The 27,361-nt window shown below is 35.9% G+C and overlaps 1 long non-coding RNA gene across 1 annotated transcript in view; it reads right to left on the minus strand.

The window, feature by feature from the left end:
* Positions 1–1,165: 1,165 nt before the first annotated feature.
* Positions 1,166–27,361, minus strand: part of LOC309662217 — an 81,030-nt gene continuing 54,834 nt past the window's right edge. The window contains exon 3 of the long non-coding RNA XR_014264590.1: positions 1,166–27,332. This is a non-coding gene — a long non-coding RNA (uncharacterized lncRNA). The remainder of the gene's footprint in view (positions 27,333–27,361) is intronic.

The following is a 27,361-nucleotide window of genomic DNA, read 5'->3' on the forward strand; positions in this document are numbered from 1 at the left end:
ATGCTGCTTTGTAAATACTGAGATTGTTCAAAGTGGTGCAGGAAATAGGATGCATAGGGCAAGGGAGCATATCTGTCATCATAGGAACTGATTTCTCCCTAATGCCTATAAACGGCTAAAGCTGGGAGTGAGATTCAGCATGCACAGAGACCTGGGTGTGTTTGTAATAACTTCCATATGCTGTTTGCATCATCTACATGAAACCACGTACCATCCTATTTGCAGCAATGCCCTTGCTGAAAAAGAAGAAATGGATTCTGAGGTTATGTTGAGCCAAGCCAGACCTGCACTATTAGTCAAGATCTGCTTAATCACATCTTGCCATGACGATGATTTTGTAGTATTTCCTATAAAGGGAAATAAGAGATAAATCACCCTTCCTCTAGCTTGGTTAATCATAATTGGTTGTTTATATATTTTCCTACATGTCCATGATACATCCTTCTTCCTAATTTCTTTGAAGAATAGATTCTTCCAAAACATGGTAAAAGTTCAAAAACCTTTAAATGATGTATTATTTATCCATCTGGCCACACAGCTTCATTCCTTCAGAGTCATTATTGACTCATTCCTACAGAGTCATTAAATCCATCAATAGCACATTCACTGACTTAATAATAAGCAGATTTGACATTTAGGAGACTGAGGCAGCTTAAAGGACAAATCCATTAGGTTTTATCACATCCACTACCAGCATGCAGGGGCAAGGTGCCCACTTCAACCCAGGGGTGAATCTACAGGCCTGAAACTCATACAGTTTTGGAGACCCTTTTTTTTTTTTTAAGATTTATTGATTGATTGATTGATTGATTGATTGATTGCTATGTTGGGTCTTCGTTTCTGTGCTAGGGCTTTCTCTAGTTGCGGCAAGTGGGGGCCACTCTTCATCATGGTGTGTGGGCCTCTCACTATCGTGGCCTCTCTTGTTGCGGAGCACAGGCTCCAGACGCGCAGGCTCAGTAGTTGTGGCTCACGGGCCTAGTAGCTCCGCGGCATGTGGGATCTTCCCAGACCAGGGCTTGAATGGGGGCCCTTTTTAAGAAAAGTAATTCAAATTATCAGATAAGAAATTAAATATTTATTTAGAATTATAATATAAACCAACACCATAACAGCAAAATATTTAAAGCTGACAAATTCTGGGAAGATCTCAAAATTTAGAAAATGACATTTTTTGATAATTAGCTATCTGATACACCAAATAAAATTATTGTCTGCATGTGTTTGATTATCTCTTCTTGCACCAATGATTTTGTCATACTCTCTACTAAGAGAACAGGGGGAATCAGACTTCCCTCTAGCATGATGGATCAAATGATGTTTTTTATGATTGATAATGTGGAAAGCTTTCTTTTGGCTTCACCACTTATTATTGGTATTGGCATGTACATTTTTAGGATTGTTGTCAATTTTAGGAAAAATTCACTCAAATGTCTTTGGTGTCCCCGATGTTGTACCATATTATGAGGGTCATGTTGGACCCTGAACTTTCATTTTACAAGGTAGAATATGCTGGTATAGTGAGTGGTAGGATCATTCCTAAAATTTGTTCTTGCACTCGGGCAGCTAGCAGTAACTAAGCTATACATGGAAGAGGCTGTGGACCACATAAATATTACACTAAACCAGAACTATATGTAACCTCATCAGCTTCCTTAGTCAGGGTCCAAAAATACCCGTGGCTCCTCCTTCCCATGCCACCCAACACAAGGGGAAATACGACTGAAGAGAAGTTGAAGTGGAAAGAGACAGTGGTCTCAACCATTTGTAGTTAAAATATTGTACTCCTTAAATTTTACAAGAACTTATGGCCATGGAAGCACTTACAAGTTCAAGTGTGGAGCCCTGAAACTTAAGCTTTATGAATTTCATCGTAAATCCACCTCTCAGTTTTCTTCCACTCAAATTTTCTTCCACCAGAGCTGCTGTTGTTTCTTTAGGAAGGATATGTGTTTCCTTCTTGAACTTAAGGACCAGATCTGTAAAAAATATAATGCAAGCAAACAGGAGACATGTATATGACTGTTTTCCAGCTGACCAGTTTATTGCTTTTAATAGAACAATTACTTGGCATTATGTGGATCAGTGACTTTTAAATCTGGCACTAGATTAAAACTGTCTGCATAGCTTTGTAAAATACACACTTTCCTTGGCCACAAACCCAGAAATTCTGATTCTGTAGACCTAGGATGAGGCCCAGGAATCTCCAATTTTCAAGTCTCCCCGTTGATTCTGATGTGCTGCCAAGTGTGAGAACCACTGATGTAGACAAAATATTTGGATGAATGCCTATGCCCACAAAGCTCCACAGGCCCAAATAAAGGGTACACTTACAAAGAGGCTTTTGATTTGGTGTAAGCAGGAGTGGTGAGTTCCCCATCAAATCAACTGGACCAGCACTTAGTAAGGAGGTTATGAGAGGATTTGTATTAGCCCAGGCTTTTTTGTGGGGGGCAAATGGAAAAACCTATTTCAAATGAGTTTAGACATAGAAAGGAACTTATCGGCCCCTGTGGCTGATAGGCCCATTTCAGGCATGGCCAAATTGAGGTTTAAATAGCCTTACACAGAGCATTTGCCATGGAGAGAAAGCACCCTGTCAATAATATGTCTGAAGTCTTGGAGTAGAGTTTTATTGCCATGGTTGGGTCGAGGGTCCATTTGACACAATTGCTCTATCCAGATTGGCTGATTGGCCAGACCTGGGCCACAGGACCACCTCAAGCACACAAGGGTTGGGTCAGCCTCAACCCATGTGACCTGAGCAAGGGAGTGGTGTTCCCCTAAGGAAAATCAGGGTTGCAGGCAGAAACAACTGATGAATGGGTGGTGGGCTCAAAGACCTCTCAAACCACTTCCAACTGGGGGCAGACTTGCTTTGTCTTTGCTGCATTCTCTGACCTGCCCAGCGTCTGGTGTCATGCATGTCTGACACCCTGCTCCTGACAACTAGGGTGGGGTGCTATGGAACCTGTCTGGTGATCTGCAGGTTTCTACCTACTTCTGGGTGAGGTTCCCGCAGGCAGTGTTGTAACAAAGTCAGGCTGTGAATCAGATGAGGCTCAGTACGGAGGTAGAGTCAAGATCCAAAGCCATGGAAGGCAGAGTCAGCAGAAGATGAAAAGAGGACATTTCCAAGTGCTTGGAGCTGTGGATCGTAAAATAATTTTTGAGCAAAAGTAAGGATGGCTGAAGTAACCTACAAAGCCATTTCCCATAGCCGCTGTGGGACACAGCACAGCTAACCACAGGCTCAGCTTACCAGACATGTTTCTCCCTAATGAGGTAGGCGCTTTTTGCATTTAACTATCACAGGTCAGTGGTGATGAAGATACAGAGATGTGTAACCCAGATGCCCCTCAAGGCAGGTTCACTGCTCGGCTGTGGAGGGTGTGATCAGCATATAGCTTCCAGCTGACGGCTCCTTCAGGGTCTGCCTGGGTTGCAAACAGCAGCTGGGCCTGAGACTATGCCCGTCCTGGGTCAGCCCGCTTCTAGAGATGGGGTATAAAGGACCAGCCATTTCAGTCCAAAGGGGGACAACTTTATTGGCAGTATTTGCTCTAGAACCTCCCCAAAGGTCCAGGGGCTTTATCAGGCATTACAGTTCATCTTCTTCCTCTGCCAGTTCTTCCCACATCCTTTCACAGTTATTGATGTCTATAAAGATCTCACACCCCAAACTTTGTTTCAGCATCTGCTTCTGGAAAACCCAACCTGTGATAAGTATCATTAGGTTACATTATAACTGGCCTAATAAAAGTAGGAGGAAACATTAAACATGCAAACTATTTTTTAAATAGTAAAAAAAGACACAAGCCTTTTTTGGATTCCTTCTCTTTTCCTTAAAAAAAAATAAATTAAGGATATCACATTTAAAAACCTAAACTGTTTATATGCACAGTAATAAAATATAACATAAAGCGGTTGATTCTAAGTTGGTGGTTCTTATATGCAGATTTTCCCCCCTCAGTTCTTTTTATTAGCTTCTCTTAAGAATCAAAGTAGAGGGCTTCCCTGGTGGTGCAGTGGTTGAGAATCTGCCTGCCAAGGCAGGGGACACGGGTTCGATTCCTGGTCCAGGAGGATCCCACATGCCACGGAGCAACTAAGCCCATGCACCACAACTACTGAGCCTGTGCTCTAGAGCCCGTGAGCCACAACTACTGAGCCCACGTGCCACAACTACTGAAGCCCGCGTGCCTAGAGCCTGTGCTCCGCAACGAGAGAAGCCACTGCAATGAGAAGCCCGCACACTGCAATGAAGAGTAGCCCCTGCTCACCGCAACTAGAGAAAGCCCGCGCGCAGCAACGAAGACCCAACACAGCCAAAAATAAATAAACAAAATAAATAAATTTATTTTTTAAAAAAAGAATCAAAGTAGAACATTTTCTTTGATTTTGCCAAAATTTGAGGACCAACAAAAAGAAGTTGTGCAGAGAAAAAGATCTAGTTTAGTCAAATATTTGAGTAGTAAGGATAATTGTCTTCATCAGACGTTTTCAACTAACATTTTTAAGTTAAAATAAGATTAAACTCAAAACCTCAACTTTTTGAAGTACAGTATAATTTTTCATTAATAAAGGCATATTAGTATCTCAAAAAACTTCTGCATGATGATTTTGAACCTCAGTTTTATTTCATTACAGCTGTGGAGAGTAGCCAGTTAGCAGAGGCCTGTACCTTTTAGAATCTCTGTTAAGTTACTTTCTGTAAATGGGGTAAAATATCATAACAGACTTTAAAATTTTTGATTTTTAAAAAATCCAGGCAATAAAGCACATAAGTAAAAAATTCAAACAGTTCAGAAAAACTTATAATGAGAAAGGACCAGTCCCCACATTATCGCTCCTTATTTCCAGCCTCTCTCTCCAGAAGCAGCCATGGTTAATCATTTATGTTGTAAGTTCTGTTAGTGGTTACCTAATGCATCTCTAAATTACATATTTACATTACCACTTCTTGATCTGTCGACTTGGGATATTAAATATTGATTTTCTGCTATCATGGGTGAGGATTTAGCTCCCCCATTGTTCCAATTTGTATTTTCATATTAGTATTTTTAGTTTTTTATAACTGTAAACAGTATACTTAAAATTTCATTACATCCTTTGGCTTTCACAAGTCCCTCTTGATTGCCCATCTTTTATGCCGAGGATGTTAACACCCCTACCCTTTCTTCTACCTCTCTTCCCTCCCTTATTTCCCGACCTCTGTTAGTTGTTCTTCAACCTTTATATTGTCAATGTTGATAAATTTATAATCTGTTTTGTAATCATAATTAAGCCTCCTGTGCTTTGTCTATAGGTTGATTCTGTGTGTTGAGGTAAAAAAACAAAACACAACAAAACAGTGTTTACTCTTTTATGAGTGATGACTCTGGTTTATCACAGAGCCATATAATGGCAATCAACACAACTCTCTCTGTGGTTCCACTGTCATGACCCTTGAATCTCTCAAAGGGAAATGTTCTAGGCATCAACATCAAATGTCTTCTCCTTCTTATATTCTATCAGTTATTCAAAACCAGACTCCAGTTTAGCTGCTGCATATTTGAATTACAATTTTTATTGATTTTTCCCTGGTTTCTGATTGCTTTTTCTATTGTTATATTGCTAGTGAATGAAAAATAACATGCTTTATTCACTGTATTCTGAATATCTTATTTATTCTGTTGATTTGATTTTTTCTTCTCCTTCTTCTACTTATTGGGGAGTGTCTCCTTGGAGTCCTATGATTTCACATTCTAATTTGGACTGATTTTTTTCGGAATAGCTTCTCAACTGTCACCTTGAAATTTACGTTCATTAGATTCCTTTTTAGTGACATGGTTTCTTGATTTCTGTATCATCCTCTTTCTTGGTGTTCATCTTCAAGTAAATTCTTCAGAAATAGATAGTACAAAGTAAACTCTGCAAGTTCTTACATGTTGAAAAAAGGAAAATGACAATTTCCTATTCAAAGTCGATAGCTTTTGCATGGTACTCTTTGTTCAAAGTTATTTTTCCTCAGAAATTTGCTGCCGAGAAGGCTAATGCAGTTGACTTTCATTTCCTGTGGGTTAGCTGTTGTTTCTCTCTGGAAGATTTAGAATATTTTTACATTCTTTGTGCTCTGAGATCTCACAATGATATATCTGAGTCTGGGTCTTTAAATTATTTTACTAAGAAATATTTAAGACATATGAGGGGGCATAAAGCATAATACAATGGAAATAAAACACTGGACATGCCTTCTTTGTTTCACTTGGTTTCCTTGGTTTCTTAAGTCCCTTTATTAGAATTTTTACTAATTGAATGGATTAATCCTCTGTATCTTTTTTTCCCCCTCCTATTGTCTATTTCGTTGGGATTTTGTTTTTATTATTGTTATTCTTTTCTGGGGAAAATTCCTTGATTTTATTTTCCACTATTACATTAATTTTATAATTTTTATTACCAATTTTTCTTATTTCAAGGAGCTTGTTCTTGTTTTTTTTTTTCTAATTGAGATACAACTGACATATAACATGGCATTTGTTTAAGGGGTACAACATTATGATTTGATAATTATGATATTATAATGATAATGATTTGATTGCAAAATGATTACCACAGTAAGTTTAGTTAACATCTATACTACACAGTTATAATTCTTTTTCTTGTGATGAGAACTTTTACGATTCAATCTCTTAGCAGCTTTCAAATATGCAATAAAGTATTATCAACTATAGTCACCATGCTGTACATTACATCTTCATGACTTATTTATCTTATAACTGGAACTTTAGTTCTTGTTTTGTGAGGGCCTCTTTATATACATACTTTCTATGAGTGCCATGTGTTATAGACTCTCTGAAGATACTAATAGAGATTTTTTGAAAGGGCTCTTATATTACCTGAATTATTATTATTTTTTAAAATAAATTTACTTATTTATTTATTTATGGCTGTGTTGGGTCTTTGTTGCTGCGTGCAGGCTTTCTCTAGTTGCTGCAAGCGGGGGCTACTCTTCTTTGCAGTGCGCGGGCTTCTCATTGCGGTGGCTTCTCTTGTTGCAGAGCACAGGCTCTAGGCATGCGGGTTTCAGTAGTTGTGGCACACAGGCTCAGTAGTTGTGGCACACGGGCTTAGGTGCTCCGTGGCATGTGGGATCTTCCCGGACCAGGGCTCGAGCCTGTGTCCCCTGCATTAGCAGGCGAATTCTTAATCACTGTGCCACCAGGGAAATCCCTGAATTATTTTTATTTTCTCCAAGATCAACCTTCCAATCTAACAGAAAGGCTGAATAGGAGATGTGTGTATGTACGTGAAACTTGTAGACTGGAGGGATGTGGTCTAGGAGGTGGCTTTTCCCTGGAGACCCACCAAATGACAAAATATGGAAAATCTCTGTTTGTCTCCTGGTTCTCAGCTGATAGTTCACTATATTTCTTTAGAGGAGAAACCTTGAGTTTTTTCCCTGGGCATCAATGCCAAATGGCATGTCTACTGTAAGTGGGAATGAGAGAGGTGTGTGAGGAGTTACCTACCTTGTACTCAGCTTTCAGTTTATCCCTATATTTTCAGCTCCTCCCAGCCCTCTATCCTATCTATCACACCTGCACAGAGAACCGCACTGAAACCTTGTTGCAAAGATGGGTTCCCTTCTTCACTGCCGCCACCTCCTAGAGTACTCTAGACCGCAGCCTCCTTAGCCATTTAAAAAAATATATCAGCTTCTATCTGCTCCTGTCTTCCAGAAATTTGTTTATATCTCTCATCTGTGAAGGTCACTCTCTAAATAGTTTTGCTTTTATTCCCTTTTAAATTTCTGTACTATTATTTAATGAGATTTCCAGAGAGAAGGGAGTAAAGTATGTGCACTTAAAAGGAAACCATAAACAAAAGGAAAAGGTAGCGTACAGACTGGGAGAAAATATTCGCAAAAACTGTGACTGACAAGGGGTTAATTTCCAAAATATACAAATAGCTCATATAACTCAATATCAAAAAAACAATCCAATCAAAATTGGGCAGGAGACCTAAATAAACATTTCTCCAAAGAAGACATACCAATGGCCAACAGGCACATGAAAAGATGTTCAACATTGCTAATAATTAGAGAAATGCAAATCAAAACCACAATGAGCTATCACCTCTCACTGGTCAGAATGGCCATCATTAAAAAGTCTACAAATAATAAATGCTGGAGAGGCTGTGGAGAAAAGGGAACCCTCCTACACTATTGTTGGGAATGTAAACTGGTGCAGCTTCTATGGAAAACAGTATGGAGGTTCCTTAAAAAACTAAAACTAGAGTTGCCATATGATTCAGCAATCCCACTCCTGGGCATACATCAGGAGAAAAGAATGGGTAAAGAATATGTGGTACATGTATACAATGGAATATTACTCAATCATAAAAAAGAATGACATATTGGCATTTGCAACAATGTGGATGGACCTAGAGAATATCATACTAAGTGAAGTAAGTCAGACAAAGACAAATATCATATGATATCACTTATATGTGGAGTCTAAAAAATAATACAAATGACCTTATTTACAAAACAGAAACAGACTCACAGGTATAGAAAACAAACTTATGGTTACCAGAAAGGGATGGGGGAGGGATAAATTAGGAATTTGGGATCAACAGATACACACTGCCATGTATAAAATAGATAAACAACAAAGATTTACTGTATAGCACAGAGAACTATATTCAATATCTTGTAATAACCTATAATGGAAAAGAAAATGAAAAAAATATGTATATATCTGAATCACTTTGCTGTACACCTGAAACTAACACAATATTGTAAATCAACTATACTTCAGTTAAAAAAAAAAATGTGTGCTTAGCATGTGGATGCCTCTTTGAATCCAGAAAAGTAAGGGCTTTCCATCCTGCCCTTGATTTAAAAACGTATACACATTCATTGTAGAAAATCTAGCAAGTTTATGACACGTTTCTCCCAAAGGACCATACAAGGATAAACTTCTATATCACTGAAATGTAAAACAACGAAGATACCAAACCCAGTTGGATCTGGAGGGCCACAGAGGAGAGAAGAGTTCTCATTTATTGAATGCTTCTTTGTGCCTGATACTTGACAGAACGTGCCTCATTGAATACTATTTTCAGATGAAGAAATGGAGACAGTCAAAAGATTTACCACAAGGTCACAGCTAGTAAGTGGCAATTCTGTTTCAAAACCTTGTTCCATCGGATTCCTACACCATGCATCTTTACCACGAGGGGCCAAAAGCTCGTACAAAGTATGAATGATGCCAACAGAGGCAATTTCTGAGCATAAAATAAAGACCTAAGTATCTAGTTCAGTGGCCCATGTGTACAGCAGAGGTGATCAGGAAGCTATTTGTGGTTTTTTTGGCTTTTTAAGTGTTGTTCTGTATATTTTCTTTCTTTTTTTTAATTTTTTTATTTTTTTGATGTGGACCCTTTTAAAGTCTTCACTGAATTTGTTACAACATTGCCTCTGTTCTATCTTTTGGCTTTTTGGCTGTGAGGCATGTTGGACCCCAGCTCCCCAACCAGGGATCAAACCCCCCCCCACCCCCAATTGGAAGGCGAAGTCCCAACCACTGGACCACCAGGGAAGTTATTTGCGAGAAGGGACTTGAGAGCTCACTCCTCTGAGACTGAACATCTCGAGGGAGCTGGTTTAATTGACTCTCCTGTGGTAAAACGCCTGTTGTCTTCTATGTTAGTTCTACTCTTGAGAGGCTCTGCTGAACTCTGCCCCCAGCAGATGCATTATAATCATATTGGCACTTCAGTTTCAGAGAAAAGAAATCATTAATTAAAATGTAAATCATTGAACACCCATAGCACATGTGGGATTCTACTATGGGAACATCAGTAAATAGATGATTTATTAATCAATTAGTGTGACAAATCCAAGGCATACTGACAAATAATATTAGTCATGTGATTTTTTTAAAAAAGATGGAACTGATTTACTTACACAAATCTCCTGTTTCCTTTCCTCAATTTGAAGTTTTAAAAGACTGACATTTTCTGTGGGTTAATTAAATCAAATATTTATTACTATTTTTAAAACCTATTTCATGACAATGAATCTTATATATGCAGAGGGGAAAAAAATGAGAACTGTGGCTTTCCAGATGGAAGCTTTTCAGAACAGATGTCATCGTCTAAATGTGTGCTCTGGAGGAAGAGAATTAATCAAAATAAGGGATAACAAGGTAGTTCTTAATGGTTATGACTGGCTTCTGATTTGCAAGACAACTGGTGTATGTGGGGGAGTGAGAGCACATTTAGGCAGAAGCAGAGAACCTCTGCTTCTTTTTTTTTAAATTTATTTTATTTAATTAATTAATTAATTTATTTTTGGCTGTGTTGGGTCTTCGTTGCTGCGCGCAGGCTTTCTCTAGTTGTGGTGAGCGGGGGCTACTCTTTGTTGTGGTGCATGGGCTTCTCATTGCAGTGGCTTCTCTTGTTGCAGGGCACAGGCTCTAGGCACGTGGGCTTCAGTAGTCGTGGCACACGGGCTTCAGTAGTTGTGCCACGCAGGCTCAGTAGTTGTGGCTCGCAGGCTCTAGAGCGCAGGCTCAGTAGTTGTGGTGCACGGGCTTAGTTGCTCCACAACATGTGGGATCTTCCCAGATCAGGGCTCGAACCTGTGTCCCCTGCCTTGGCAGGCAGATTCTCAACCACTGCGCCACCAGGGAAGCCTGAGCCTTTGCTTCTCATAGTACAATTTGCAAGGGAGTGAGGAACAAGGGATACATCTTGTCTTGTTATTTTAATTATTGTTTTAATTACTTGCTAGAAGTGAAATTGCTGTCTTGAAACCTCAATATAGGCACGACAGTAAGGAGATACAGAGACCTTACCAAGAGCTCAGAAAAACAGTCCTACAGATCTAATTTTGTCTCCTCTGCAGATTGATAGAAACACACAGCCCAGGGAAAATTTTATAAGCTAATACTTCTTTCCTCAGTGTATCCTTTTCCATTAAGCCAGTAAATCCTTAAGAAGTGTTCTCTTTTTGCATTTCATAGATTGAGAATTGGTATTTTGCCTGTGCTATTCAAAGAGAAAAAGGAAAATTCCTGGCAAAATTAAAAATTTTGTTACAATTGATTAGGACAGAAAGACTTGAATGATGAATTCAGATAAATTCTACTGACGTTCTGTCAGATATTTTTTAAAGAAAAACCAGTAATAATTTTGCAAAAATTTCTGCTCTACATTCAATTATTAAAGCCACATTTACCTTTGACTTCTCTCTGAATAGCTCTACAAACTCAAGGTATACTTAAATTTAAGCAAGGTCAGTAAAAGAACCTGTAAGCCTGGGGAAGATATTAGAGCCAGATCCACGCCAGGTAATATTGGCCAATGAAATTGTCTTTATGAGAGAGAAGAAAACCTTAGTGATGTAAGATACCAGGATGATATGCTGTACCTGAACTATGATCCTGGAGTTAAGATCCTAGCAGAGTAGAAAAAATAGAACTAAAATAGAACTAGGGCTTCCCTGGTGGTGCAGTGGTTAAGAATCTGCCTGCCAATGCAGGAGACATGGGATCGAGCCCTGGTCTGGGAAGATCCCACATGCAGCAGAGAACTAAACCCATGTGCCACAACTACTGAAGCCCGTGTGCCACAACTACTGAGGCCCGTGTGTCACAACTACTGAAGCCTGCACACCTAGAGCCTGTGCTCTGCAACAAGAGAAGCCACCGCAATGAGAAGCCCTCACACCTCAACGAAGAGTAGCCCGCGCTTGCTGCAGCTAGAGAAAGCCCGCGCACAGCAACGGAAGACCCAACGCAGCCAATAAATAAATAAATAAATAAGTAAGTAAGTAAGTAAGTAAAATCTATAAAAAATAAAATAAAATAAAATAGAACTAAACTCTGGTTTAATAGAACCTGCCAGTTGCCTCTGTGCTGAGGTTAAAAATGAACTTGGAATCACAGATGATGTAATGCAGTTTCAGACCAGTGTTCATACCCAAAGGGAAATGGAGAATTGAGGCCATTATGTAGATAATGAAAACATGTATTTCTTTATTGGAGATTTAGAAGACTAGAAAGACAACTCTTTAGCCTGGGATGGGTAAAAGTGCTGTATGGAGACAAGAGGATACACTAAAGGACAGCTACTATGATCTCATGTAAAAGGCCAAGGGAGTCGTATTTTATAGTAAAATAGAAGTGGATATGCAGTGATATAGTAGTTCACTCATGATTATAGCAGAGAAGTATACTCCAACATCAAAATATGTAATAATCGCCAACAGTCCAAAGGAAAGTACACATTAAAAATTATATACTGTACTCTGCTTTTTAAATTATGTAAATTTATGTGTATTTTAAAGTAGTGGCTAATAACTTTTAAATGATATGGCAATTAGAGTTGGAATTTAGAAATGCTATTTTAAGCTTTGAAAGTCAAGAATAATTCCACAGGTTACACTCACAATAAATAAAGGAGATTATATCTTCAACTCTGTCCTACTAACACTGTAACTGATGAGAGTATTAGGGCAGATTTGAGATTCATGCAAAATCCTTGCAGAGTTCTGAATTAATTGCAAGTATTTAAAAAACAAAAACTAAAGTGCTTAAAAGAAACTAAAGATTACAAATATCATCTCCTCATTTTGCCAACTCTACTGTACTTCCAGGTTAACTACTAAGTAGTCACAATGTTTAACTGCTAAACTTTAGCAAAACATTTGTATTGTTATTAACTAGATTTGTATAACACAGGGCTTAAAAGTCTCATTTCACTGAGAGTACAAAGTAGGCTATATAGGGCAATGGCTAAGCACTTGAGCTATAGTCAGAGAAACCCTGTGGGAATCCTGCGTCCACTGTGACATTGTGAAAATGACTTCTAAACCCTGTGTGCCTAAATTTCTCCATTCAGTGGTCTAATAATAGTACCTATTGTTTAGGTATTGTAAGGCTTAAATGAAATACTAAATTACTTAAGTGCCTGACTTAAAAGATTTTGTTTTTTTCTTACGTTTTAATGGACTTTATTTCAACAAGCCACTATTTTAGTAGATATTTTTTGGGAGCATAACGATAAGGGACTTCAAATAGAACCCTCAAAATATTACATCATGATAAAATAGATGGCTCAATATGCTTATCCAAAGTCATCTTTGCAAAATTCTACCTGTGGATATTTGGGGCAAATAAGTGAGTTCAGTGGATTGTTTATCTTCAATAAATGTTCCAATTCAAAGGAGAGTAATGCTGATTTATTCATTTATTGATCCACTAATTCATGCATATATTCATTCATGGATTCAAAAATCATATTCCCTTTGCCTAGAATTTGTATACTAAGAGACCTTCAGGGAAACTGAGCCAAGTAGGAGATGAGGAAGCAGAAGTAGGGAGAGAGGGCAAGAATGGAAACCAATATGAGTGAAAACAGACTGAAACACCAGCAGAGACAGTGCACAAGGCCTGACAGATGGGGACAAGGCCTTAGCTCAGGATTCTTTCTGTTCCTAGACTCATGAACCATGATGACCCTTAGGTTCTGGGAGATTTCCCTGATGCCCTAAATTATTGCCATTTCCCTCCCCATTTTACCTACCTTAGTTTGAATGGGTTTCTGTGCCTTAAAACTCAAAGAGCCTGGTGCATAGTGGATGCTGAAAAAAAAAGTTTCCTTTGGATCTGATGATTTTGTTGGGTTCCCTGTTGACTCACGTGAAAACTCTTTCTTGGAGGCTGGTGGGAGTCAAGACATCATTCTAATATCAAGATCTTTATTCTAGTGAGTTAGAGGATTAAAAAAAGGGAGGGACACTTTTTTTGGTACTCATAAGGTTCTTGATCCTTGCTTGGCATCATTAGTTCACCCATCTCTTGACCGCCACTGAGTTTGCTGGGTGGCAAGAGGATATGGTGAGGACGGCACAAACATTCAATTGGGTACAAAGGGGAGGAATTAGAAGTAGAAATATTCTTTACTTATATGTCATTATGTCTCTAAATAACATGATTATTTAGAGACAAGATATCTGGTTACAGTTTGGGGAGGACAAAGGCTCTGAGATGCCAAATGATGGTCCAGTAAGATTGTATGAGATAATATTCTAGGTTTTTCCCCAACTTTCTTTCTGTACTGAATCAGTTATATGGTAGTTATCTAGCCTCTCTGCTATGATATGCCATGGCAGAGTTTGCTAGGATGGATTTACACAATCATGCTTCTTTATTGACTATTAATATGACTTTTTCAAAAGTCCTGGACACTGTAAACAGAACTGTTTTAAGCTAATGCACAGGAATGTCAGCACAGAACTATAGGGGTTAGTTAGTGGAGGCTGAAATTCCACACTGCTAATGAAGCATGATATTTAAAAGTTGAAGCAAATTATAAGGTTTCAACATTGAGCTCTAGGAAATAAATATTTTATACAATTCAAGGTAAGAGTAACTGTCCAAATATTATTTATTGCCTTACAATATTCAGCTCTTTATCCCTCAAAAATTATGATTATTTACTAAGTAACTACTACTATTATTAAGGGGTAAAATACTATATGTAAAAACAACTATAAGTCATTATTTATATATATCATATAGAACTTTACTGTTATATGACAATTCAAATATTAACCATCCAAATTTCATATGTGTGCTATTCACTGTATTACAATATATAATATTTTATCCTTATATAATTACCAGTATTTAGTAATAGTAGTATTTTGTACTAGTAGTACTAGCAATTAGTGATCATTTACTAAATAATAATTACTATCATTTAGATATAAAATATGCTACACATGGTAATGTATAAAGTCATTGTTTATATATAGTATATAGCATTTTACTATTATAAATAATAGTGTAGCACTGCGTTCATCCTTCAGTAATAATATCTCTAAATATACTTAAATAAAGCTCTAAAACACTTGTAAGAACACCATGCTATATAATATCAATTATTTCAGACTATTTGGAAAATACAGAAAATTTTTTTTTTGAGAAATCTTTTTTTTTTTTAAATTAATTAATTTATTTATTTTTGGCTGTGTTGGGTCCTCGTTTCTGTGCGAGGGCTCTCTCCAGCTGTGGCAAGGGGGGGCCACCCCCCATCGCGGTGCGCGGGCCTCTCACCATCGCGGCCCCTCTCACTGCGGAGCACAGGCTCCAGACGCGCAGGCTCAGCAATTGCGGCTCACGGGCCCAGCCGCTCAGCGGCATGCGGGATCCTCCCAGACCAGGGCTGGAACCCGCGTCCCCTACATTGGCAGTTAGACTCCCAACCACTGCACCACCAGGGAAGCCCGAGAAATCATTTTTATTTTTTTAAAATTTTAGTTGGAGTATAGTTGATTTACAGTGTTGTGTTAGGTTCTGCTGTACAGCAAAGTGAATCAGTTATACATATACATATATCCACTCTTTTTTAGATTCTTTTCCCATATAGGTCATTACAGAGTATTGAGTAGAGTTCCCTGTGCTCTACAGTAGGTCCTTATTAGTTATCTACTTTATATATAGTAGTGTGTATATGTCAATCCCAATTTATCCCTCCCCCCCTTCCCCCTTGGTAACCATAAGTTTGTTTTCTACATCTGTGACCCTATTTCTGTCTTGTAAATAAGTTCATTTGTATATAGGGAGAGTTTGTTTTCTTTTGTTTTTAAAAATAGCTTTAAATCACACCCACATTATTCTACAATGTCTTTTTTCACTTAGTAATATAACATGGATATCTCCAGAGCAATAAGGTACATGAAACATCCTTTATAAAAGATGCATAATAGTACACAGTGTGGATATATCATAATTTATTCCACTGTTTCTTACAAGGGACATTCAGGTTATTTGGAGGTTTTTTTTTTTATAAGTTATGCCATAATGAAAAATTTTAAACATATATCCTCAGGTATTGCTTTTTATTTCTATAGGCTACATTCTTCTAAGTGGAATCCTTAAAGCATATGGACATTTTAGTTTTCAGTAGATCTCACCAGGTTAATTTCATAAAATTCTGTAGTAATTGACATTCTTATCAGTTATATGAGATTGCCAGTTTCAACTCTACCTTCAACAACACTAGAATCTGTTGCTCTTAATAATTGGCAATCTGAAGTTGAAAAAGTGTCTTGCTTAACTTGTAGTTCCATACTACTGATGGAGTTAGGCATATTTCTTTTTTTATTGCAGTATAGTTAGTGTACAATATTATATAAGTTTCAGGTGTACAACAGAGTGATTCACAATTTTTAAATGTTAGTTATTTATAGTTATTATAAAATATTGGCCATATTTCCTGTGTTGTACAATATATCCATGTAGCTTACTTATTTTATACATAGTAGTTTGTACCTGTTAATCCCCTACTCCTATCTTGTCCCTCCCCCCTTCCCCCACTGGTAACCACTAGTTTGTTCTGTATATTATGAGTCTGTTTATTTTACCTTATATTCACTACTTTGTTGTATTTTTTAGATTCCACATATAAGTGACATCATACAGTATTTGTCTTTCTCTGTCCAACTTACTTCACTTAGCATAATGCCCTCCAAGTCCATCCATGTAGTTGTAAATGGCAAAATTTCATTCTTTTTTTTATAGCTGAGTAGTATTCCATTGTGTGTGTGTGTGTGTGTGTGTGTGTGTGTGTATATATATATATATATATATATATATATATATATATATATATATATATATATATACCACAGCTTCTTTATCCATTCATCTGTTGATGAATACTTAGGTTGCTTCCACATCTTGGCAATTGTAAATAATGCTGCTGTGAACATTGGGATGCATGCATCTTTTTGAATTAGTGTTTTTGTTTTTTGGGGATATATACCCAGGAGTGGAATTGCTGGGTCATATGGTAGTTCTATTTTTAGTTTTTTGAGAGCCCTGCATACTGTTTTCCACAGTGGCTGCACCAATTTACATTCCTACCAACAGTGTAGGACAGTTCCCTTTTCTCCACATCCTTGCCAGTATTTGATATTTGTGTTCTTTTTGATGATAGCCATTCTGACAGGTGTGAGGTGATACCTCATTGTGCTTTTAATTTGCATTTCTCTGGTAATTAATGATGTGAGCATCTTTTCATGTGTCTGTTGGCCATCTGTATGTCTTCTTTGGAAAAATGTCTATTCAGGTGTTCTGCCCATTTTTTAATTCGGTTGTTTGTTTTTTGATGTTGAGTTGTCTGAGCTGTTTATATATTTTGGATATTAACCACTGTCAGTCATAGCATTTGCAAATATTTTCTCCCATTTAGTTGGTTGCCTTTTTATTTAAAATTGTAAAGCACTATAGAATTTTTTAAATCTTTCATTCAATAAAAATACTCACTTCCCAAGAAAACCACATTTAACATGAAAAAAATAATATATGAGACAAAAATTTTGAAATAAAGATAAATCTTCTGAGTTAATACCTATGTATTCAATTTCAAATCCTTGCTTCTTGGGAAAATACATGTCATAATATGTTATAAACAAGTATTGATCAGGTATTATGGTGAATGAATATACAATAAATTATACTGTTCCCTCTTAAAAAAAAAGATTGATGGTTTCCTTGGCTGTGCAAAAACTTTTAAGTTTAATTAGGTCACATTTTTTATTTTTGCTTTTATTTGTTTTGCCTTAGGAGACTGATCCAAGAAAATATTGCTACAATTTATGTCAGAGAGTGTTCGCCTATGTTTTCTTCTAGTTTTATGGTTACCGGACTTACATTTAGGTCTTTAATCCATTTTGAGTTTACTTGTGTATGTGGTGTTAGAGAATGTTCTAATTTCATTCTTTTACATGTAGCTGTCCAGTTTTCCCAGCTCCACTTATTGAAGAGACTGTCTTTTCTCCATTGTATATTCTTGCCTCCTTTGTCATAGATTAATTGATTAATTAAGTGCGTGGATTTATTTCTGTGCTATTTTGCTCCACTGATCTATGTGTCTGTTTTTTGTGCCAATACCATACTGTTTTGATTCCTGTAGCTTTGTAGTGTAGTCTGAAGTCAGGGTGTATGATTCCTCCAGCTTTGTTCTCCTCTTTCAAGATGGTTTTGGCTATTTGGGGTCTTTGTGTTTCCATACACATTTTAAAATTATTTGTTTTAGTTCTGTGAAAAATGCAGGGTTATGCATATTTTCAAGTGTTTGTTAATGATTACATTTTCTTGTCTGTGAATTCCCTGCTCATATCTTTGCTCATTTTTTTTTTTTTTTTTTGTCTTTTTCTTATGAGGAATTTGTATATTGGAGAAAATGACACTTACTTGGTCACATATGATGCAATTATTTTGCTCCATCCTACCATTTGCTTTTCAACTTATTATATTTTTCCCCTCATAATTAAAAAAAATAAGTATGGAATTTTAATGTTTAGAGGGTGTTTTTCAAGTGGAGAATTGTGCCAACACCATTTATCCAATTAATGATGAATCACCCTGTAGTGAAATGCCAATCTGGTTATATATGAAGCTACCATATATCTTTGAATTTGTTCCTGTCATCTCTGTTTTATCACAATGCTCTATTACCATCTCTACTGTGATATATCAGGGTAGTGTTCTATATTGGAGTAAATAAAAAATTAATTTAAATAATTATGTTAGCTTGTTGACTATGAACATAGTGTTCTTAAATTCTTTTAGTATTGTCCCAAAATGTTTTAGGTAAATGTATAGGAATACCATTTTATTATAGTAGATTTGTAGTAAGTTTTAATATTTGGCAAGGCAAGGTGGTACCTGTGCCCTCCACACACACACATCTTCCTCTAAAATTATTGGCTCTTCTCAGATATTTATCCCTTTATATAAACTTTAGATTCATTTTGCCTAGTTTTAAAAATGGGTATTCTGATTGGATTTGCATTAAATTGTTGTACCCATTTGGAAATGATAGATATTTTTAATATTAAGACTTCCATGCAGGATCAGGAAATGTTCTATTAGTTCAGGTTTTGTTTTATATCCCTCAACAAAAATTATAGTTTTCCAAATATAGGTCCTGTGCCCATCTTAGGTTGTGGGTTTTTGTTTGCTTTTGGTTTGGCTAATATCAATGGAATATTTTTTCCATTTCTACTCCTAAGTGGTTATGGCAATTATAAATAAAATTATTCTGGGTTTTTTAATATTTATCTTGTACCTAATCACATTACCAATTTCTCTTATTATTTCTAAAAAAAATGCATTAGCCTCTTGGCTTTTCGAATATATAATAGCATTAAGAAAAAACAAGATAATTTTGTCTCTTCTTTTTCAATATTTATAATGATTATTTTTTTATCTCAGTATTTAAGCTAAAACTGGAAATTATAATTGTGGGCACACTTCTTGATCCTGATTTTAATGGAAATGACTTTAATATGCTATTGCTTAATATGTTTGTCATGGGACTTTTATAAGTGGTCTGTACCATATTAAGGTATTTCCTTCAATTCTATACTACCAGGAGTTTTTGTTGAAAATGACTGGATATTGATATAATAATACAGTCTTTCCTCTTTTAGTGTGTTGCTCAGTGAACTAATTTGATGGATATTTTGAAGTTGAATGATATTTACAGAATGAGTTCCACTTGGCTGTAGCAGTTTTGTTCAGTGGTACAAAGCCTGGACTTGAGCCAGACTGCCTACACTCAAATCCCAACTCCAAGTCTTACTGTGTGATCCTAGGAGAGTACCTTTGTCTGCTTTCAGTTCCTTATCTGTAGAATGGAGGTAATAAAAGTACTTACCTCATGGGATTTTTCTGAGTATTAAATGAATTAATATGTATAAAAAGCTTAGAATAGGGTCTGGCAGAGAGAAGCTGCTGTGTTAGCTCTTATTATTATCAGTGCACATGGAGATGCAGTTTACTGAAAGGTCATTTAGATCATTTGTAGATGGATTTGTTCTACAGTTATCTTTTTTGTTCCATCTTTATTAGGATGTGATATAAAGTTGTCCTAGCTTCATAAAATTAATGGGGGGAATTTCCATATTTTTCTATGGTTTGCTAGAGTTTAAATAACATAGGAATTATTTGTTCTTCAAACGTTAGCTATTACTCAGCTATCAATATAAATCTCTTTGCGTCTGGTGTTTTTAAGAATCATATATCTTAAGTTATAATTCTGATTTCTCCTAAATTACTTACTTATTCAAGTTTTCTCTTTTTAGTACATAATTTGTTTTTCATATATTTTAAAATTTATTGTCATAAACTTACACATTATATTTTTATAATTTAAAAAATAATTTTATGAGTTTATCTTATTTCTCATTCCTAATATTAAACATAATTTTTCTTAATCACTTTTACAAGGAGTTACATTTGTTCTTTTAATGAATCAGCTTTTGGTTTTCTGTATTCTTTCTTTTATTTCATTAATTTCAGAGATTTTAGATTATTTCCCATCTCCTGCTTTATTTTCATTAGTCTTTATTATTTTTCATGTTTCTTATTTCAAACACTTAATTAAATTATTTTCAATCTTTTAAACAATTATAGGAATTTTAAACTTTTAGAAATCATAGTTTTCATTGCAATGAACATTTTTAATATAACTTTTAAAATATTTAGGATTATTCTCCCAATTCCCAGATGTCAGATAAGTCGATGGAGAAAAATTTTTTAAAGACCTTTGTAACATTTTAGAAATGTTACATAGCTCCTGAAATCCCATCTTATGGAAAGTCAAGTAGAGGAGAGAACTCGAAAAGTAGCACAATTAAAAAATAAATTGTTTGGACAGATTTTGGTCTTCTCTACTATTTGAATTCTATATCTAGCAGAAAAAATTCATATTATGTTTCCTACTTGAGAAGTGCTTCAATTGCACTTAGGCTAGTGCCATGGAATTTATTAATTTTTTCTAAAATATATATTCAAAAGTGATTAAGTGTATCCATGAGGGAGCTATTTAATTAAACACATGGTAAAGAGGAGTAGATTGTAGTCACCACAATAGTGTGACATCTACAAATGAGGTTGAATGAGAATATTGTGACTTCTATTTGAAAAAATCACACAAACAAAATTCTATTTGCTGTCAGTTTTAGATTTTCTTATTTCATCATTGCTTTTGAGCTACTTTGTTAATTAATAAATATTTAATAAAGTTTCAAAAATTTGTGCCTCTCCATCACATTAATTTTTGTTCATATATCATTGGTTCATATAGCAAAGAAAGACAGATGTGACACTGTTGTGGTAATACAACACCAATGACATAATCAATGATCTTATCCTCTACTTGTACTTTACTGTCTCTATTTCTAGAGCAATATTATGGGTCAACCCTGTAACTGCAGAAATATTTTCAATGGCAGACTTATTTTCCAATTCTAACAGAAAAAAATACAGGAAATTATGTTCAAAATACAGCATACAATCTGAGATATTATTAGTCTCAAATATAAAAATATGATGAAGATTGACTTCCCTGCTACTGCTTCTTATGCATAGGACGAGATCTCTGTTGATAAACTCAGAGGAGCATGACAGCTGAGTAAGGCCAGGGTACGTAAAAAAGTGGTGAAACAATTGGTTGAAAAAGACAGATTTGTAAAAAATTAGGCAACATTTGACTTTTCACCTCTTGAAGTAGACTCTAGAAGAATGAACTTAGGCATAGGTGATGGAGGAGATCACCTTAGCTGCAAAGTTTTAGGGCACTGGAAAAGCTGGATGCTTTATGAATCCTGCCCCAGCTACTGAGCAATGCCTGAAACTCCACTGTTAGAGTTTCATTCTTTTAGCAGGGTTTCTTACCTTTATAGGTTACGGTACTACTTTGAGAAACCAAGAGAAGCAATGATATTACATCCCAGAAAAAAGCACGTAAACATAGACCCACAATGTTTTGCACCATTTGCAACAAAGGAAATTCCTTTTTCACACTTACACAGAATGTATAAACAATCTTTATGCTTAAGCTTCATTCTCATTTTTTCAGGCACAAATTAATAGCCATTCCTTGGGAAATATGCAAAATTTTTGCAAAGATGTGAAATTTTCCATACAAAGAAAAGGTTCACTCAGAAGTGAATTTAACAGCAAAGCTGCTGCTATTTAGCTTGAATGAGAGGATGAAATTGTGGAGTGCTATTTGATAAAATGCAAATGTCATTTTTGACATTCAATGGATTCCGTCTTTTGATTTGGCTGACAAGTGATGAAAAACTCTTGTTCACAAACATAGTTCACAAATGTAGTAATGGAATCAGAGCTCTCATCGAATGCTTGCAAGACAAGGGCAGACTTGAGGCAAGGAGCACCAGACTTTTCCGGAACTCTTTTGGGTTAATCCATGCAGCATCCATTCCTTTGTGAGGTCATTTTTGGCAGAATCTGCATGCTTGATGTCAGCAAGTTGAGGATCATGAACTCACAATTCATTTCAAGATCACTGGAGCAGAAACAACCATCAAAAGAATTCTGCAGGATTCCAGGTGTTTACAGATTTTTGCCTGCAGAAAAATGGGGGGAAAATGTAGTCTCTACTTCAGCCTAAAAAAACATTTTTTTTTTCCTAGCACAGTTGCCTTCTCCCATGTCCTTTCCCAGAGCAGCAGTTTGGATAGGAGGGAGTCTTGGTAGCTTTCCTAATAGTGCGTAAGGGTTTGAATGGAAAGAGTGACCTCGTTGATTTGATCAAAAGTATCCACCAATAAGTCAAGCCATGAATAAACTCATCCATGTCCAATTGTCCTAAGTAAGTGTTCCTTTACTCTCAACATTCCTTGTCCCTCCCCTCTATTTTTTTTCCTGAAGGTCATTCAAGTGAACAAGACCTGTCTTCTAGAAAGCCAGCAAATTTCTGTCTATAGGAAAGTGTGTTACTTTCTACTGCTCTTTCTTGTTTGAAACAAAGACCTTGAAAAGTGGTGATTCGAGGTCCTGAGTCTGATGAAGCTGATGTCTTTCATGAAAATTGACCACCAGACTTATTGCGGGAAGATGGGCAGCTTCCTTTGCCATCAGTGTTTGCATAAAGTATATCTATGTCTTCTTCAAAGCTGCAAGGTTAGGTGTTCTATCAAGCATCACAGGTCTCCATCTCTACAGAGAATGTTAAGATTGTTCTTCTAGTGGAAGTTTTACTTTGCAAATTTTACTCTGACATTAATGATGGTCTTTGTATGTCTAAAAAGGGATTATAAACAGGATTCTTTGATGGTGTCAATGCAACACAAGGGAGGAAAACCAAAAAGTGATTCCACTGGTAGGTCATACTAAAGGTATAGCTGACAATCCCTCTACAGTTTTTTCAAGGTATTGGAAGAAATGGCACTAATTCTGGAGTAGACAGCATCATTTCATTAAGGAACCACTTCAGTTTTCTTCCTCTGCTTCAAACCACAGCCTACTTCACCATTTCCAAGGTATATGGCTTCACAAGACCTCTGCAATTATATGTGGGCAATATTCTTTTCACTTAGGAGTGTGGTAAACAACCTTGAAGAGGGAAGATTTTGTGGGGACAAGTATACATTTTGACAGATTTTTAATCCTTATTGAATTTTCATCAATCTTCTCCAAAATGTTTTCTGGTTTTTTTTTTTTTTTAAAGTAGAATTCAATAAAAGTTCACACATGGCGTTTTTCATTCCTTATCAGTTTTTCCCCCACGTATTGACTTTTTGAAGAGACTAGGAAAATTTTCTTGTAGAATGTCCCACATTCTGGATTTGTCTGTTTCATGAGGTCTTATTTAGCTTCTTCGTCTATCCCTAGTATTTTCTCTAAATTTGACGATTTGATAAGATTCAGGTTAAACCTTTTGTGTAAAAATAGGTTTCTGTGAACTTACTAAATTACATTAGGAGGCACTTATTGCCAGTTTGTCCCACCATTAGTGATGTTAAATTTTATTAATTGGTTACCATGGCAGCTGCCAGATATGTTTTGTAGATTTGTTTCCCACTTACTAATTAGCAGTTAATCTGTGAGGTAATACTTTGGTAGCACACAAACATTGTATCAACTTTTAAAAACATCCCTATTGACATATAATTGCCATATATTAAACTGCATGTGTTTTAAGGTGTACAATTTGGTAAGTTTTGAAATGTGTATACATCATGAAATCATAATACAATAAAGGTAATGAACATATCCATTACCTCCCCCAAAAGTTTCCCCTTATCCTCTCCTCCCTTCCCCCATCATTAAGACAACCACAGATCTGCTTTCTACCACTACAGATTAATTTGCATTTTCTAAAACTTTATATATAAATAGAATCCCACAGTAAGTACTCTTCTTTTGTCTGGATTATTTCACTGAGTATAATTATTCTGAGATGCATCCCTATTGTGTGTGTATCAATAGTTCATTCCTTTTTCTTGTTGAATAGATCCCATGGTATGGATATTGCACCATTTATTTATCCATTCACATCTTGAGGAATATTTGGGATATTTTCCAGTGCAGGCCGTTATAAATAAAGCTGTTATAAATATTTACAAACAGGTTTTTGTATGGACATGTGCTTTTGTATCTCTACGGTAAATACCCAACTGATAGGAATCTGATTAACTTTATAAGAAATTACCAAACTGTTGTCCAAAGTGGTTGTACCATTTTACATTCTCACCAGCAGTGATGAGAGTTCCAGTTCTTCCACATGCTTATCAGCACTTGGTATGGTCAATCTTTTTAGGTTTTTGCCATTTCAATGGGTACGTAGTTGTATCCCCTTACCGTTTTAATTTGCATTTGCCTGGATGAATAATGATGTTGAGCATCTTTTCATGTACTTATTTGCCATCTGTATATATTCTTTTGTAAAGTTTCTGTTCAAATATTTAGCCCATTAAAAAAATTTTTTTTTCTTATTGTAGAGTTTTGAGAGTTCTTTATATATTCTGGGTGCAAGACCTTTATCACATATGTGAATTGCAAATGTTTTCTCCTAGTATGTGGCTTGTCTTTTAAATTTTCTTAACAGTGTCTTTCAATAAGCAAAAGTTCTTAGTTTTGATTATATGCAATTTGTCTATTTTTAATTTTATAAATCATATTTTTGTTTTCATACCTCATAAATCTTTGCCTAATCTGTCACCTGTCATGAAGTTTTTCTCTTGTTTTCTTCTAGAAATTGTGTAGTTTTAGGTTTTTATATTTTGATATGTGATCATTTGGGGGTTAATTTTTGTATATGGTGTGAGGTATGGATATGCATATCAAATTGTTCCAGCATCTATTGAAACTAAATTGTCTTTGCATCTTTGCTGAAAATCAGTTGACATAATCTGCATAAGTCTATTTCTTGACTTCTCATTCTGTTCTACTGATCTGTTTGTCTATGTTATAGCAATACCACACTCTTGATTACTGCAGCTTATAAGTGCTAAAGTTAGATAGTGTAAGTCCTCCAACTTTGTTCTTTTTCAAAATGGCTTTTGCTCTACAAGGTCCTTTCCTTTTCCATATGAATTTTCGAATCAACTTGTCAATTTCTACAAAACAAAGTTTTCTGAGATTTTAATTGACATAGCATTGAATCTATAGATCAATTGGGGAGAAGTGACATTTTAACAATATTGTGTCTTCTGATCCATGAACACAATAGCTCTGCATTTATTTAGGTCTTCTTTAATTTCAGGAATGTTTCATAGTTTACAGTAAACATTTTTGTCATGTGTATCCCTAAGTATTTAATATTTTGATGCTCTTGTAAATGGTACTATTTTTAAATTTTAATCTCTGATTATTTCTAGTATATAAGAAAGTCAGCTGACATATATTGAACTGGCATCCTACAAGCTTGCTTAACTCACTTATTTCTAATTATTTTTATATAGATTCTCTAGTATTTTCTATGCAAATGATCATGTTATCTGAGAATAAAGAAAGTTTTATATCTTCCTTTCTAATCTGTATAACTTTTCTTTTTTTTTTTTTTTTCTTTTTTGCCTTATTGCACTGGCTACAACCTCCAGTACAATATTGGATAGAAGCAGTGAAAACTTGTTCTTGGGGTAGAGGATCCTGTCTTTTACCATTAAATATGATGTCAGCTGTAGGTTTTTCATAGTTGCTTTTTATCAGATTGAGAAGGTTCCCTTCTACTACTAATTTGCTGGGTTTTCCTTTTTAGAAACATTAATTGAGTTTCAAATGCTAAACCAACTTTGCATTCCTGGGAATGCAAATGATATATTATCCTTTTCATATACTGTTGGATTCAGTTCATTAATTTTTGTTTAGAATTTTTACATCTATATTCATAAAAGATACTGGTCTGTAGGGTTTTTTTCTTTTTTTCTTTTTTTCTTTTTTATAAAGTCTGTGTCTGATTTTGGTATCAGAGTAATGCTGGCCTCATAAAATGTGTTGGAAAGTAGTCCCTCCTTCAATTTTCTGGAAGGCTTTGTATAAAATTGATGTTATTTCACCAATGAAGCCATCTGAGCCCAGAGTTTTCTTTATTAAAAATTTTTAAATACAAACTCAATTTCTTAACATGTTAAATCTTTGCTCCGGTTTCTTGAACATATGCAATGCAGTTATGATAAAGGTTTCAATGTTCTTTTTCTATCACCTGTATCATATATGAGTCACTTTCAGTTGATCCATTTTTCCTCTCATTATCCGTTGTATTTTTCTGCTTAATTGCATGCATCTTTGATTGGATGCCAGATATTGTGAATTATACCATATGGTCCTTTTTGTTCCCCTATAAATAAATGCCTTCAGCTTTGTTCTAGAACATGACTAAGTTGCTTATAATTTGATCTTTTCGGAGCTTACATTTAAGTTTTGTTAGGTGGGACTAAAGCTGCATTGATTCTGGGGTGAATTTTTCCCACTACTGAAGCAAGATCCTTTGAAGTACTATATCTGGTTCTCTGTGAATTGTGAGGTTTTCCACTCTGGCTGGTGGACACAGGCACTATTTCTGACCCTGGGTGAACTCCTGGCACTGTCCCTTCTAATCTTTTCAGGTGGCTCTTTCCCTGGTCTCAGGTGTTTTCCTCACATGCATGTGCTAAACGACGGTCAGTTTAATACTTGAGGGATATTCCCTTTAGATCTCCAGAGTTTTCTTTGTTCAGCTCACTTCTTTTCACCCCTGCAAACTCTAGGCGTCTTAGCTTCCCTGGAATGCCAGCTCCATCAACTCAACTCAACTCAACTCAAGGAAATCACTAGTCACTGCCTAAATTCCCCTTCCTCACGCTGCAGCCTGGAAAGTGCAGGCAGTAAGCTGGGACATTCAGAGTACTCACTTCACTTGTTTTCAATCTCTCAGGGATCACTGTCCTTCACTGGCTGATGTCCAATGTCTTGAGTGTTATTGTTTCATATATTTTGTCTGGTGTTTTAGGGTGTATCTTATCCTTGTTACTCCATCTGTAACAAAAGCAGAAGTCCTGTTAACA

Source organism: Balaenoptera physalus (assembly GCF_965194825.1).
Source record: "Balaenoptera physalus genome assembly, chromosome: 6".
Lineage (NCBI taxonomy): Eukaryota > Metazoa > Chordata > Mammalia > Artiodactyla > Balaenopteridae > Balaenoptera > Balaenoptera physalus.